Source organism: Scyliorhinus canicula, chromosome 24, assembly GCF_902713615.1.
Source record: "Scyliorhinus canicula chromosome 24, sScyCan1.1, whole genome shotgun sequence".
NCBI classification, from domain to species: Eukaryota; Metazoa; Chordata; class Chondrichthyes; order Carcharhiniformes; family Scyliorhinidae; genus Scyliorhinus; species Scyliorhinus canicula.
Window position 1 is genome coordinate 16,722,649 of NC_052169.1, and position 16,980 is coordinate 16,739,628.

Here is a 16,980-nt window from a genome sequence, read left to right on the forward strand (position 1 = left end):
TTCCAAGCCCGGTCTTAAAGGGGACATCACGTTACATGATGATAAGGGTACAGTAACACAGTAACCATTCATCACACTCCGGATGCTCCAGTTTCCTCCCACAGTCGAAAGGGGTGCAGGTTAGGTGGATTGGCCAAGATCAGTGCATGGGAGTGGGCCTAGGTAGAGTCCTCTTTCAGGGGATCAGTACAGACTCAATGGGCTGAAAAGCTTCCTTCGGCACTGGGGATTCTATGGCAAAAGGATGATCCAGCAGTGCATTTGAGTGGTAGGAATTGGATTCCTACTTGTAATTTCTCAATGAGTAGGCAAGGCACTTTTCCTACAGGTGTACTCTCCGATTTTTTTTCACGGTTAACAATGATCGTTTCCCTAGTCAGAAAATTATGGCATAAGGAGCCAATTTGTTTAATTTCTTTGCTTGACTCAGTTCAGTTCCCAATCAGCTTGCCGTGGTTGAAAGGGTTAAAATCACGGGGAATGGCTCTCCCGTGTTGATGCTCTCTTGTGCAGCAGCACCTCCCAAACAATTGAATTTAGGTTCAGGGAGAAATGCCACTGGCTTCAGGCTTCCAGTGGGGTGAAAATGTTGCCACCAATAGAGCTGCTGTCGTTTTATCCATTTTGTGTCAAAGTGGGATATCTTACCGAGTTAAGATTCTCATTGAGAGCTGCTTTATTGCTAATCTTGGGAAACGTGCGTGCTCGACGATTATCTCAGTTGGCTGGACGGCTGGTTCGTGATGTGCAACGAGGCCAACAGCAGCGCGGTGTCAATTCCTGTACTGGCTGAGGTTATCCATGAAGGCCCCGCCCCGCCTTCTCCACCTTGCCCCTTGTGGTGATCCTCAGGTTAAATCGCCACCAGTCATCTCTCTCTCGCCACACGGGCTGGGATCGAACCCGGGTCCTCCGCGCCGTAGGCAGTAGTGGTAACCACTGCGCCACCATGCCGCCCTCGTTTAATTTGGTTTCCGCTGAGCTTATATTTTCCAATTAGAAGTTTAAAAATTAACTCTAGACCTACTCCAGCCATAGCAGTGATGTCACATTTTGTATTAGCACTTTTTTAGGTAGTTTAGTTTTTATTTTAGTGGAAGTGCTGAATTGAAGGTTTAGTTTTGTGACGTGAATTGGGGGATGGGTGGTGGGCAGGATATAATAGAAAAGCTCGTGCATTCATAAAGTACCTCATCTTATGTTGCAAGCTTCTGAAAGGCCTGATAAGAAATGGGAGTAAGCCATATAGCCCCTAGACTCTCTTCCACTAGTCGATAAAGATCATGACTGAACTTTTCACCTCACTCCACTTTCCCGCCATTATCCCGTAATTTCCATAGTTTCCAAAAAATCTATTGATCTCCGAGTCTTGAATATACGCAGTGAAGAATCCCAAAGAATCACCATCCTCATCCCGTACCTGAACGATGGATCTCTTGTGTTGAGACCCCCGAGTTTTAGTTTCTCCCTCCGCTCAGCACCTACTCTCTCCCGCTATTTCAGATGCAAAATGCTGGGTATGCTGGAACTCTGAGATCAAAGCAGAAAATACTGGAAATAATCGGCAGATCAGGCAACAGCTTTTCCCATCACCGAAACTAGCTTTAGATTCCAGGTTTATAGATTGAAATTAAATTCTATTACCTGCTATGGTGGGATTTGAACCCATGTCCCCAGAGCATCAGCCTGGGCCTCTGGATTACTAGTCCAATGACATTACCATTGTGCCTCCATCAAGGAATGCCCTAGTAATCCAGAGGTTGCTACTTTTGAGATAGAACATAGAACAGTACAGCACAGAACAGGCCCTTCGGCCCTCAATGTTGTGCCGAGCCATGATCACCCTACTCAAACCCACGTATCCACCCTATACCCGTAACCCAACAGCCCCCCCCTTAACCTTACTTGTATTAGGACACTACGGGCAATTTAGCATGGCCAATCCACCTAACCCGCACATCTTTGGGCTGTGGGAGGAAACCGGAGCACCCGGAGGAAACCCACGCACACGGGGAGGACGTGCAGACTCCACACAGACAGTGACCCAGCCGGGAATCGAACCTGGGACCCTGGAGCTGTGAAGCATTTATGCTAACCACCATGCTACCCTGCTGCCCCCCCATGCTACCCTGCTGCCCCCCCATGCTACCCTGCTGCCCCCTTTTGCTAATTTCCTACCCAGCTCCCCAAATTCCGACTGCAGGACCATATCCCTCTTTCTACCTGTCCCAATGTGGACAGCCCTTAATCCTGAACGTTCTGCCGCCATTCAGTGGCATTCTTGGTTTTGGGACAAGGGAAGAAGGGCAAGACGCCACCCTGGATTCATGTCTACAGCTTGACTGGTCCGTTACCCAATAAATTTCCTATTGCTATTGTTCTTTCAGTCATTGCCCTAGTGCAGTGAAACCAATCGCAGAGCCGCGGGCTTGGCTCTGGCTCTACGCCCCAGATGGTCCATCGCCATCAGTGTTCCAAACTGATGACTGGCTGGAGAGCGAGATGCACTCTGGGGATCGTATACAAGTCTGACCTTTCTTGACTCTTGGTTACTTATTCCTTCACTTGAAAAATGAAAAATGAAAATTGCTTATTGTCACGAGTAGGCTTCAATGAAGTTACTGTGAAAAGCCCCTAGTCGCCACATTCCGGCGCCTGTCCGGGGAGGCTGGTACGGAAAGTATGAATTTCCTGCATACCCTTAAACTGCGGGTTGACCACACCTATAAATGTGCTACCCACAAAGCTCTGAGCCTCACAGATGCTAACCATTTCAATACACAGACTCGATGGGCCGAATGGCCGCCTTCTGCACTGTAAATTCTATGATGATTTGGGGAGAAGAGAAGTCTTTAATTCTGGAAAGGCACACTTGGAGTTCTGCATTTGTGCAATTACATTGATACTTAAATACGCCATCAACAATTTATGAATAGCATCAATCATATATACCTTAAGTTGGGACTATAAATGATGGCATTCTTGATTTTGCATCCATTATTGTGATTTCTGACCATATTCTCTGGCTGCAGCAGAGTACGGCTAAGACGCACACGACTGGATCATACTAGTTAGAGACCATAAACCTAATAAGACACCAAACGTATTATCTGATTAGGAAATTGTCCATAATTGTGAGTCTGGATTGTGGTCCTGGATTGTGTGTTATTGCTTTTCAGTTAAATCTGTTCCTGCTAAGCTGCATGGGCACGTAGCTGTGTAAAAGCCTGGAAGGTACCACGCAGGATTTAATCTGTGATGCATAGCTGTGCAACAAAAATTAAAAGGACAACACATGGTGGGGAGGGAACCTGGCTACACACCGCAAATATGTTTAAAAGGACGAGTCGTGTATTTCTGTACAGATCTTTTAGAATACCAGCCATAATAATTGACCACCTTCATCTCCGTGTCCGCTGAGAGTAACCAGCTGGTTCAGTTGTGAATAACTGGCCTGGTACCTCCATCAATCACGAGCAAGCCTGCGTTTGTGTACGGGCAGGTTTTTAGTTTTCCACGTGTGGAGATTTGGGTCTTGCTCCACCATGAGTCTAGAGGAGGAAAACTCTATCTTCTTTCTAATGTACGTTCAAGGGAGTAGAGAACCAAACAGATACCAATATTTCTGTACTGATTGTGTTTCAAACTTCTTTCAAATGTCGGAACCTTCACTGACCTTTCCTGACAGTTCAGTTTGGCTCACCTTTGTACTCTCCGATCTTTAGTTACGTCTCCATTATTTATCACTTCATAGGCATATACGAAAAGTCCAGGATGAGAAAAGGCCATTTGATACATCGAAACCCATTTCTTTATAAAATGCTTTTGCCATCTCGAAAACACCCTATTTAACAAGGCCTGTAACTGCAAATGGGAAAGATCTACACCTATGCCTTCGTTTTTAAGAGTAGCCTCCCACAATGTGTGCAAATAAAATGTCACTCTGGCAATAGAGCCAACCTGAGGGAGGTGTTGGCTATTCCTGTTGGCCATATGCATCAACTCCATTCATCTCCCTTCTCCACCTCCTTTCCATTTCCCCCACTCTCCCATTTTGGCGGACACACCATTTTGGAGCATTAGCAAATGGTTTGGTTGACCGAAAACTCAATGTGCGTACCATTTGAACTTGTCTTTTTAAAAAATAAAAAAAATATGAATTTCTTGACTTGAAGCAAGCGTATTTCTTGACCCAGGGTATGATATTTTATATTGGCTTTGGTGATTGCCAGAAAAACAGGAGAATTGTACACTCTATGCTGTTCCCTTACTTGACAGGAAGGCAATGATCAGACATCACGGTAAATTCCTCCAGGGTCATGCCTGACTTCCATCTGACTCAGGCAATCAGCTGTGTACACTTCTCCCAGCTCTCATAAATCTGGTGTGGGAGATAACTCTGCTGCATTTTCATCAAATCCAATTAACTCGCTGTTTTGTCACTGAAGAGTTGTGTTGCAAAGGCAAGAAATGTAAATCATAGTGATTTTGCTTTATCTTGCATCCTCGTCATCCTCCTGAATACTAATATGTTGCTCATAATGTAGAAACGAAGGCTTTGCTCGAAGAATTAGTATACGGCATTGAAAGGTGAGCTCCCTTACTTCCTATAGGCAGAATGATAGCCTTTTTCCTGTGGGGAGATGATTTGATGAAACCTTTCACAATATGATGCATTAGATTGAGGGGTAGCAGGTCTTAAGTTTGTATTAAAACATTTTGTGGCTATGTTTGACGTATGCCCTTGAATAGAGTTATTGCGCAAGATTGGGAGATAGAATTGCATCTGAGCATCATTTTTCAAATGCTTACGTTCTGCCGGAACAAAATTGAACCCTTGTTCCCATAAAATACACTGAACATCATCATTTTCCTTTCAGTCTCGAATTTTATCACCAAAAGTGATTATCAAGCATGCTTTGATTTATGATGTACTTCATTACTTCAGCAGCATAGCTATAGTTAGTATCCATGTGTGCATGTAGTGTACTGAATGGGTCGTTTATCCCTTAGGTAGTAATGTTGCAAGTCAAGAAGGAACTAATTTGACAGTTATTCATTGAGTACAATATCCCATAATGTATTTTTTTATAAATGTTTTTTATTCAGTTTTCATGTTTTATATTGAACAAATTACAAATTGTTAGAGAGTGAAAAAAAAAAACACGCAAAAATTAACATATATATTTACAGGTGAGCATCTTCGTAGTAATAACTGTGGCCTCCCCCTCTTTGCCGGCATACATATTTTACATTCCCCAACATGTTTATTGGCATTTATTTAGTTTGGTTTTGGGCCTTAGCTAGCCATCAAACCCCCGTAACGAGCCCGTAGCCCCCCCCCCCCCCCCCCCCCCCCCCTTCCCTGCCGGCTACCTTCCCCCGACTATTCTTTCTCTTGTACGTTGGCCACAAACAGGTCCCGGAACAATTGCATGAATGGCTCCCACGTTCTGTGGAAGCCGTCGTCCGACCCTCGGATGGCGAATTTGATTTTCTCCATTTGGAGAGAATCCGAGAGGTCGGACAGCCAGTCTGCAGCTCTGGGCGGTGCTGCTGACCGCCAGCCAAACAGGATTCTACGGCGGGCGATCAGGGAGGCAAAGGCAAGGGCGTCCGCCCTCCTCCCCAGGAATAGATCTGGCTGGTCTGAAACCCCGAAGACCGCCACTATCGGGCATGGCTCCACCCTCACCCCCACCACTTTGGACATAGCCTCGAAGAAGGCTGTCCAGTACTCCACAAGTCTGGGGCAAGACCAGAACATGTGGGCGTGGTTGGCCGGGCCTCTTTGGCACCGCTCACATCTGTCCTCCACCTCCGGGAAGAACCTACTCATACGGTTTCTCGTTAAGTGGGCTCTATGTACCACTTTATCCCATAATGTATTGAGTGAGGAACAAAGTAACCATATTTCGCTGTTGGAATCCATTAAACATTTGGGTACTTTCGATGGTCCTATTATAATAGTGCTTTATATCTTCTACTTTTTGCAGCCATTTGGACAATGGTTCTTAAAATATTAAACTGGTATTTAATTTATTGCATGCATTTTATTTAATTGCATGGATGAGGAAGTACGTTATAATAGTGTGTATTTAAATCAAATTTATTTCTACTATTTGGGGGAAATGTTTAAACTTGTGCATATTGGGAATGTTCTGTCATGACTTTACTGTTGGACCCTCCTATTTTTGTAACTGAGAAATGTTACTTTTACTAGGGTTACCATTGAGAACTTAGCGCTGTAAGTACAAATGAGCATTAAAAAAAAGAGGCAATTCTAAAGGAGAGTCATTTGACTCAAAATATTAACTCTCTTTCTCTCTCTGCAGATGCTGCCAGACCTGCTGAGTTTTTCTAGCACCATTGTTTTCATTTCAGATCTCCAGCATCCGCAGTATTTTGCTTTGTTCAAATAAAAGGTACCCTGTTGGAGAGGGAGCATATTTGAGGCCTTACTTTGCCTTAACTTTGGAAGGGTGCCTAAAAGTTTTCTTCATGTTTAGCAGTGATCAGGCGCAGGTGGCGCAGTGGTTAGCACTGCTGCCTCGCAGCGCCGAGGACCCGGGTTCGACCCCGGCCCCAGGTTGCTCTCCATGTGGATCTTCTCCCTGCGTATGCGTGGGTCTTGCCCCCACAACCTAAAGATGTGCAGGGTAGGTGGATTGGCCACACTAAATTACCCCTTAATTTGAAAAAAAATGTTTGGCAGTGATATAATAGGAATGATAAACTTTTAAATATTTATAGTTGATTTAATTATCGGCAGCAAGTTTCCTGTTGTTCATAGTGAATCTAGGGATGTACGAAGGTGTTGCTAACTTCACGGTAAAGAAAGTGAAATGGGGGAAAATATTAGAGGAAATGTAACACGTACTGAATGTGCCCGATAAATACAAAAGTACTTTTCTCCTAAATCTGGATTTGTTCATTGTCACGCGTACCGCGGTACAGTGAAAAGTATTTTTCTGCGAGCAGCTCAAGCAGTTCATCTAGTACATGAAAATAAAAGGAAAATACATAAAAGGGCAACACAAGATCCACAAAGTAAATACACAGACACCGGCATCGGGTGAAGCATGCAGGAGTGTAGTATTAATCAGGTCAGTCCATAAGAGGATCGTTTAGGAGTCGGTAACAGCGGGGAAGAAGCTGTTTTTGAGTCTGTTCATGTATGTTCTCAGACTTTTGTATCTCCTGTCCGATGGAAGAAGCTGGAAGAGTGAGTAAGCTGGGAGGGGTCTTTGATTATGCTGCCCACTTTCCCCAACGGGTGGTGTAGATTGAGTCGATGGGTGGGAGGCAGCTTCGTGTGATAGACTGGGCGGTGTTCACGACTCTGTGAAGTTTCTTGCGGTCTTGGGCCGAGCAATTGCCATACCAGGCTGTGATGCAGCCAGATAGGATGCTGTCTATGGTGCAGTGACTGTTATCAAGCTGGTAATCCTAAACTTCCCGGAGGCTTGCGTGCGAAAGCTCTATTCATCTGCCTCCTCCTCCTTGAGTGGAACCTGTACCATGACTAACCAGTTCTATTCACTTACGATTTACATTGTTCCTAATCTGGACCTTTCCAGCTGGGGCCGAGTCCCTCACCCAATTCTATTGCAGATTGCTGACGTATTCGCAGAATTAATTTACAATGAATCTCAGCTCATTGATAGGACAGAGGGTTGTGCCACATTGCTGGAAGTGGCAACTTTCTGATGAGATGCTAAACCAAGGCCTTGTCTGCTCCCAGTTGGACATGCAAAACGTCCCATGGTACAATTTGAAGGAGAACAGGAGTGTTCACTGTGCACTGGTGAACATTTGTCTCTCAATCCAGGACACTAAAAACAGATCAGCTGGTCATTTCATTGCTGTTTGCCGGACCATGCTGTGTGCCAATTGGTTTCCACATCAGTCTTCATTGCAACAGTGACTATACTTAAAAGTAATTAATTGATAGTATTTTGGGGCATAGTGAGGGTGTGAAAGATATGATAGAACATAGAACAGTACAGCACAGAACAGGCCCTTCGGCCCTCAATGTTGTGCCGAGCCATGATCACCCTACTCAAACCCACGTATCCACCCTATACCCGTAACCCAACAGCCCCCCCCTTAACCTTACTTTTATTAGGACACTACGGGCAATTTAGCATGGCCAATCCACCTAACCCGCACATCTTTGGACTGTGGGAGGAAACCGGAGCACCCGGAGGAACCCACGCACACAGGGGGAGGACGTGCAGACTCCACACAGACAGTGACCCAGCCGGGAATCGAACCTGGGACCCTGGAGCTGTGAAGCATTTATGCTAACCACCATGCTACCCTGCTGCCCCAGGATATAAAATTATTTCACAGTTGTAAAAAAACATGAATAATACATTGTGTTCACTATAAACTGGAGATAGAATGCAGATCAGATTTGGATTCTAGCCCTGCTGTGGTTCAAATGTACCCTCAACCAGGATATTTAGGGGGCGGCGCAGTGGTTAGCACTGCTCCCTCACGGCACCGAGGACCCAGGTCACTGTCAATGTGGAATTTGCACATTCTCACTGTCTCTGCATGGGTCTCGCCCCCACAACCCAAAATGATGTGCAGCGTAGGTGAATTGGCCACATTAAATTGCCACTTAATTGGAAAAAAGAATTGGGTGCTCTAAATTTACTTTTAAAAATCCAGGATATTTAATCAGTACAGTAACAAAATTCTAATGTAGATCTGTGAACATTTTGCAGCCAGTTTTCAGTTGTGGGAGAGTTGCCTATCTAGGTCATTAAAAGTTAAAATCTGACGGGCATAAAGTTCTCTGCACTTGGCATAGTTTCTCTAGCATTTTTGATTGCAGAATTTAAACCCAGATAGGCAGCTGATTTCACACGCCAAGAACGTGTTTCTTTATTCTACTATTAGATTGATTTTCTTTTAATGACCGCCAAGGTTACAAAATCAGGTTTACTGCCTTATTCAGTCAGGGACGTGGAGAAGAAAAAAAAATACTTACTTGAACTAGCGAGCTGGGCTATTATTTGCCATCAGAATCGTTTAAATCTGTTTGCTTAAAAAATGTTCAAAATCAGAGGTGTTTGCCGTAACTGTTTTAGCCAGTTCAATTGTGAGAACTCTGAGAAGCTAGTTTCTGCCTTTTTTGGCAGTTTTCTCTGACAATCCTTCTACCTCCTCCTGAGAGAAGTTGGTTTCCTTACTGGGTTGCAGTTCCCTGGGCATTGGTCACTCAGTGTCTTCTCCAAGTAACTGCTATTCATTTGAGCCTTTATGTTTAGGGTAGGGCAGTAAATTGTGGTGCTAACACAACTGACCCCAGTCCACCGATTTTGTAGTCACCTTGCTGAGAGCGAGTTGCAAATAAACAATCTTAATTTTATTGATGGATTCGGCCTACCTCCATAATGATACTTTGAGTAAAGAGAGCCTAATGTGTTGAAATTGTGTGGATTATATGCTTCCAGCTAAATGTGTGACTTGCACAGTGATGGTCATTTCCTTCTGTCACCTGTACTACCTGTGAGAGTAACGAGAGTTTGAAAGTTGCCATAGGATCAGAAGTTCCTTCAGAATTAATATGCCACGTGTTCAGACAACTTCTGATTCTTCTTAGTCCCAACTTGTGCAATACGGAATCCCGTTCAGGTCAAGGCGCACTGTGATGTAAGTAAGTTGTTTAATGCACCCCAGTATCTAGTCTCCTAAAACAAAACGGAAGTTTGAGCAGAAGAGGCCTCGAAAATGAAATGGGGAGCAAACCAGAAAATAAATGTAGAGGTAGATTGTATAAACTGTATGAACACGATTGTTGGTAGCAGCTCTCAAGTGACGTTCAGACAGGATGAAGGGTTTATTTATGTATATCGTGAGGGGGAGGGGTAGGAAGGCCCTTGACCTAGTGTGACTGGAAGTAAGTGTGATGTGGGCAGGAAGTGTTTGTTGTGTGCCGTAACAATTGAGTCAAAACTATTTGTTCTTTATACACTGTCCTTATTTACATCAGATTCTAGGACAAGTGATCAGTAGGTGAAAACTTGGAACCATGTGCAGCTCATTAAAAGGGTCTGCTTCACCTGTTGCTTTTTTTAGTTCCCACTATCAACTTTTTTTTATAGTTGAATGTTTTTCTAATATAAAAGAAATACCAAAAATCTAAACGTTTTCACGACGACACTGTTTTAACAGATAATAGCTAAAACTTGAGATGTTTAATCACAAAATATAAAATTCCATCAAACGTCCTTTGGTCAAAAGTCAGAAGTTAGTTTGCATTGTCTTGCTAAACAAAGTGACACCAAGAGCCACTGTTTTAATGGTGTATTTATCACCTGCTTGCCCATCACAAGTTGCTCCCAGATGTAGGCTTGTACATCAGTTAAAGAGCTAACTAGCCCTTATTTTGAAGCAACTTTGCCACAAAAAAAATTAATTTATTACAGGAACTAGAAGTTTGAAACATCCATAAGCAGTACCGTGCAAAATATTACAATCGATAAACTTTTAAAAACTGAATAGCTTTGGAATTAATATTTGTACATTTTGAGCATTAGTAAAAAGATGTTGCAGAGAAATCCATAAGTGTCCGTCGTACTTTTCATTATTATTGAGTACGTTTGTATAGCAGCATTGTGACCGTGGTATTGCAATTTGACTCCTCTTGTTAATTTTGCCAGCACTTAGCAGCTAGAATCTGGGTCCTGGAATTCAGGTTACATCTGGCCCCCTAACCCAACAGCAAATACGAGAGCCAAATATAGGTTAATTTAAGCAGCCCTGATATATCCTCTTGCCACCCATCTAAAAACGTGATTTGATTTGATTCCACCTTTTTTCAAGTGGTGGCGTGTTTCCCAACCCCTCTTGCTGGTGTGATTAAATTTTCTGTTGCTATCCCCACAGCAAACTTGAGATGGGATAAACTCCAAGAGTGTTAGTTCATCCACACACATTCGAAACGCAGGAGGGGGGGGCACTCTTCTGGCAGAAGAGGGATAGAGAACGAAAGACTAACCAGGCAAAGATGACGGAGAAAATAATTGTCACGTGTGACCAGAGTCCAAAATCAAAGATGGAAAGACTCGGTCTCTGAAATTGTTGATGTTCCAACCATTAAGTCTTGAGCAGGATGTTTCCCGAGCAGACAAATCGGCTCAGCTCTTTGAAGTTAGTCCCTGCAGCCCACGGGAGGTTGTTAGGGTCTCTTCAGAGATAACGAGGTGTTGGTTTCTGTGAAACGTCAATATTTGCTCCTATTGTCTGAGGATTACAGACATTTACGAATTAGCCATGAGGACATATGTTTTATAAAAAATGTGAGAAATCTGACACAGTGCAAAAGGGTTATAAGTTCATGTAAAGTTGTGTGTTATGTATATTTTAGTCACTTTTGCCTGTTACGATACATCACCTGTACCTGTTTGTTACAACTGTCCGTTTCAAGTCTAGAGGACCCGTTCCCCACAGTGCCATTTATTTTAGGCCAGTAAAAATTGCCCAGCTGCCTCATCGACTTTTCTCTATTCCCTGCGTTGACTTTTCTTGTCACTGTCTCGTCGAGTTGGCTGTCTTTGTAATTCAGGTGATTGCGTGATCAATAGCTTCACGTTGCACAGGTGGGAGTGTTTGTTCTCTACTTGTATAGGACAAGGATTCCTGAGGAAACTGCTTTGCTGTATTTTTACTATACGTGAATAAAATGTGTTTTTCACAATTACTGTATATACTTAACATATACTTTATTGATCTCCTTATTTAAGGAAAAATATAATTGCATTGGAAGCAGTTCAGAGAAGGTTTACTAGATAGACTAGTGACGGGAATAGGTGGATTGTGTTATGAGGAAAGGTTGGCGAGGTTAGGCTTGTGTCCACTAGAGTTTAGAAGAGCAACTTGAGCAAAACCTTCACAATCCTGAAGGGTTTTGACTGTTGATGTGGAGAGGATGTTTCCTCTTGTGGGAGGATCTAGAACTAGGGGTAACTGTTTAAAAATAAGGGGTCGCTCACTTAAGAGAGATGAGAATTAATTTCTCTGGTCGTGGGTCTCTGGAACTCTCTTCCTCAAAAGGCAGAGGAAGCAGTGTCTTTGAATATTTTGAAGACAAAGCTGGATAGGTTCTTGATCAACAAGGGGGTGAAAGGTTATTGGGGTAGGCAGGGATGTGAGGCTGAGGTTACAATCAGATCAACCACGATCTACCTCAATGACAGCAGACTCGAGGGGCCGAATGACCTACACCTGCCTCTAATTCGTATTTATACAGTTATCAGCTTTCCCAATTCAGTGGAGAAGCCCTTCTCTGAAATTTCTGCAGGAAAGGGCTTTCATTGTCATTCATCGAACACACCTCGAATATTTGTGCCCTTTCAGTGCTGGTCTGACAAGAACAATCTGGTTCTGGCCTGATTGGCAAGCTGGTGTTAAAAGTTTAAAAAAAAACTGATTGCTATGCTTAATGTTGCTAAATGCCTTGGTGATCTTTCGTCGGTTCACTGATTTATGGTTCTGCATGTGGCTGTGCTACTTATTATTGTTACCCCTCAGCCGTCGACCCAGGCCCCTCCCTTCTTGTACACAATCTGGTTGGTGGAACAACAATGAAGTCTGATGTCCACGATGGATTCTTTATTGCTGGCCGCAATGCTTACCCACGTTCAGTTAGAAATGACTGCTTCTTCTAGCTGTGGAGAATAATCAACTTGTTTTCATATCTAAGCAACGCAAACGTTTCCTTGTTCATTGTCCTTGGTATGGAAGGCTTTATTGCTCAGAATATCTGAATGGACAGTTCAAAATACTTGGTACAGAATGGTGAAACTCAAATAGTGAGAGTACAGAACTAGTTGGGAGTGGTCAGACAACTATGACCACAGGGAAACAAGTCGGCCATTTAACCCTTCAAGCACGTTCCACAATTCAATTGGATACCGGTTGATTTGTACGCCAGCTTTGTATACAGTAAAATAATGCATATGTTGGAAAACTGGAAGGAAAAACAAAAAAAGTTTGGAAATACTCAGCAGGTCTGATCTGGCAGCATGTGTGGCGAGCAGCAGAGATTTTAATGTTTCAGGGCAATGACCATCAGAACCTGAAATATTAATTCAGTTCCTTTGCACCGGTGCTATTTAAATGCAAGTCCTTTGAGATTACACACACAAAATTGTTTTTAGTTCTCAGTTTGTGTCTGTCTTCATCATAATTTGGGTTCTTAAAATAGAACAAATGATTAAATTTCAGATGAATGATATATCCTGAAATCACCTTTTTTCTCTTTTTAAAAAGGCTGCTAAGTACAACATTTGAACAGCTCCACCCTTTCAATCAAGCAAATCGGTCCTGTACCATGTGCATTCTCACAGGGAAATGCTCATATCTGTATTTGTTTACCACTGTTCTCATTATACCATTTCCTGGCTTCAAAAGTCTCTCTCATTTCGCCACTCTTGCTTTTTTTAAACTGTCTTTCTGAAGAGAAATCTTTTGGAAACATTCTGGCAACAGGATATACGCAGTGACTTAATTGACATCTGGATGAATTCACCCCAGTGTTTCCTCAACTGCAGAAATCGCTGAATTAATCACCTATCAATTCTTTACTTGACCAGTTTATTTGTACCCTTAAAGGGTTTTATATTGTTTGAACCTTTTCAAATCTTGCACAGCATAGCACAGTGCCTTGTAAGATGCATGCACTGAAATCTGCATGTTGTGTGCGCAGGAAGTCAAGAGCTGCCCTCGTTTAAAACCCCTCATATACATAAAGCAGGCAAACAGATCAGTCTTTGACAGCTGAGGACCGAAGCTTCATTTCACTTGATGTAGTGAGTAAACGGTAATTTTAAAAATATATAATATAGATATAAAAATTTTAAGGGACAATTTAGCTTGGCCAATCCACCTACTCTACACACATCTTTGGGTTGTGGGGTGAGACCCACGCAGACACTGAGAGAATGTGCAAACTCCACACGGACAGTGACCCAGGGCTGGGATCGAACCTGGGTCCTCGGCGTCGTGTGGCCCCCAGGGATATAGAAAATTAAAACAAAGTTTATTCCCAACAGGATTACCAACTTTAATTATCATAAAGAAAATAGCTTACAATTACCTGTTCAACTATGCTTAACAATGAAAATCAAACATTTCACTCCTAACTGCTATCTTTTATCTCCACTCGAGCAAAACCCACCTCGGGTCAAAATCTCCTTTTCAATACAGTAACTAACACAAGTTTGCCTGCTGTGCACTTAAATAGAGTTCCTTTTAAAAACTAATTGGTGAGAGAGAGAGAAATCCAGTCAGGAAACAGCCTGCACATTCTTGTCTGTCTGAGAGTACTGTTTAAGATGCCAGCCTTTGGCAAAAAGCTCCTGTCCTGTCCACAGGCAAATCTTTAACAAAACTGATCACAACACCTGACTGCCCCAGCCCCTGGCTGCTCCCAGGGAGCACGCGCGTACGTCTGTGCGCCAGGCGACGGCAGTCACAGGAGGAGCCGGGGATCTGTGAAGCCTTTCGCTTGCCTTTTTAAAAACTAAATTTAGAGGAGCCAATTATTTATTTTCACCAATTAAGTGACAATTCAGCGAAGGGGGGGTGAGACCCACGCAGACACGGGGCGAATGTGCTAACTTCACAGAGACAGTGACCCGTGTCAGGGATCAAACCCGGGTTCACAGCGCCGTGAGGCAGCAGTGGTAACCGCTGCACCACCGTGCCGCCCCTAGCCTGTACCTACCCTTTTATGCAGTGGTGTGCTCTGGCTGGTGCCTGGAATGACCACAATTAAGAAAAGTTCAAGGTCGCTATTATCTTGTGAGCAACAGCCCGCCAACATAATTTGAACCGATCTTGGCAGCCAGTTACGAATTTGCGTCTTCGCTGCTTTTAGGCTACTGTATCAAAAAGGAGAGTCAGAGGGACAGGGATTTAGAGACATGGATATCCTTGAAGTCGGGATTTCCAGCAGAGGAACGTGAGGTCATTGTCTCCCTGGATACATGCAAAGTCACTGGCGGTCTGAAAGCAGATGTAATTCGTCCTTTGCCTGAATGTTATCTGTGCAGAGTAGTATATTCCACCACGTTTTGGCTGCTGTTGTTGTCTCTCTTGTGCTTGCCTTTGGGCAACAACAGGTTTATCACCTGTCCCCGAAGAGCTGGCCTCTTCCATAACCTCCAAAGTGCACAATCCCCCAGGGGACAGCCGTCTCGCATTCCTCTGCTGGAGATCCCGACTTCCAGGATATCCATGTCTCTAGGTCCCTGTCCCTCTGACTCTCCTTTTTTGATACAGTAGCCTAAAAACAGCAAAGACGCAAAGTCGTAACTCTGCAACTACGTGCTGCCATGGTTCTGCGGGCAGACCTTTTTATCCGCCCTTGCGCAGCCGGCTCCTGCCTGACGTAACTCATTCGTAATGATTTTTTCCACGCATCTGACAAAAAATGGAACAGGCAGTGTAAAATCGCAGTTGATTGGGTCTTTAACCAGGCCAATTATCCAGTAAAGCACCCGCCCTCCACCTATAATATCAGACTGGCATGGTGACTTTGGGGGTGATGGGGGACGGTGTTGACCAGCCTGATTTTGCAGCTGTAAGATCTGGTCCATAAGAATGTAGAATCTTCATTAAACTCAGTTAATGTCATTGAAAATGAGCACCATAAAAGAAGTCCAGGAGATCTTGATTACATAACATCATTAAAGATGGAGATACTGGGGCTTGGAGCTCCATTTCATATCAATAGATCAGCAGCCTACTTTAGTCAGCCATTAACCAGAAGCTGTACCTGTCACACTAGTACTGCGGCGACCCAATCAGAGGCTGGGAATTATGTGACTAGTGAGTGACTTGCCTGATTACCCAAAGCCTATCCACCACCTCCTAGGTGCAAGTCCAGAGAATGATGGGGATTTACCTGGATGAAGGTGGCCTCAACAACACTCGAGGACAAAGCAGCCAGTTTGATCAGCACTCCGTGCACCAGCCCCCCCCCCCCCCCCCCCCCCCCCCCAGGCTTCTACGGTCGCACCTCACAAACCTTTGTTCCCTCCCCTCGAAGGGGTAAGGGCAGCAGGCACATGGAAACACCACCATCTCCAAGCTGCATACCGACCTAACTTGGAAACATATTGATGTTCCACCTTAGTCTCTGGGCCAACATTCTGGAACTCTCAAGTCCCGTTACACCTATTACCCCTGTACTCGCTGACCTGCAGTGGTGCCCTTCACCATTAGTGGTCTTTTAGACATCTAGGCCATGAACTCTGAGTTTATTCCCTAGACTTGTCCTCCTCTTAAGGAACTCCTTAAAACCTCTCCCTCCATCAAAGCTATTTGCTCATCCTCCCATCTCCTTTGGCATGGTGTTAATTTTTGTTTAATCACGCTCCTGTGTTAGTTGCTTGGGATGTTTTGCTGCATTTAAATGATATAAATGCAAGCTGTTGTGCAAGTCCTAGCTTTGGATCTCCACTTGATGCACAGCCCATATTATTTTATTCATTCAGGGCATCTGGGTGTTGGTGTTCATAGGGAAATTGAAATGGTTGCAATTACGGGCCAGAGATAGAATGACACAAACTAAGTAGAGCAAGGGAAATGCAGACCACGTTTCCTGTGCCAAAGGACTCGGGACGATTTGCGTACAGACCTCCAATGAAGGAAGGTTAGAGACCAGGGAGTAATTTGTCTAGCACAGACACAGAAATATTTCACCCCCTCTCCATTTAATGCCATTCTTCTGTCCTTATGCAAACTGTCTATGTAAACTTGTGCTGTAATTGCAACTTGCCACCAATGGGTGCTGCAGCACAGTCATTGGGGCTGGCTGGGATGTGTCGGTAACTAAATAATTATTTATTGTGCATAGGGAAACCAGCAAAAGGCTGGAAATTGCAATGAAAACGGAAAATGGTGGAAATATTCAGCAGGTCAGGCAACCTTAACAGGCAGAGAAACCGAGTTAACATT

At 43.9% G+C, this 16,980-nt stretch overlaps 1 protein-coding gene across 2 annotated transcripts in view; it reads left to right on the forward strand.

Moving 5' to 3' along the window:
• usp3 (ubiquitin specific peptidase 3) overlaps window positions 1-16,980 on the forward strand; it is a 96,061-nt gene that overhangs the window by 40,364 nt on the left and 38,717 nt on the right. The gene's annotated exons all lie outside the window — the stretch shown is intronic.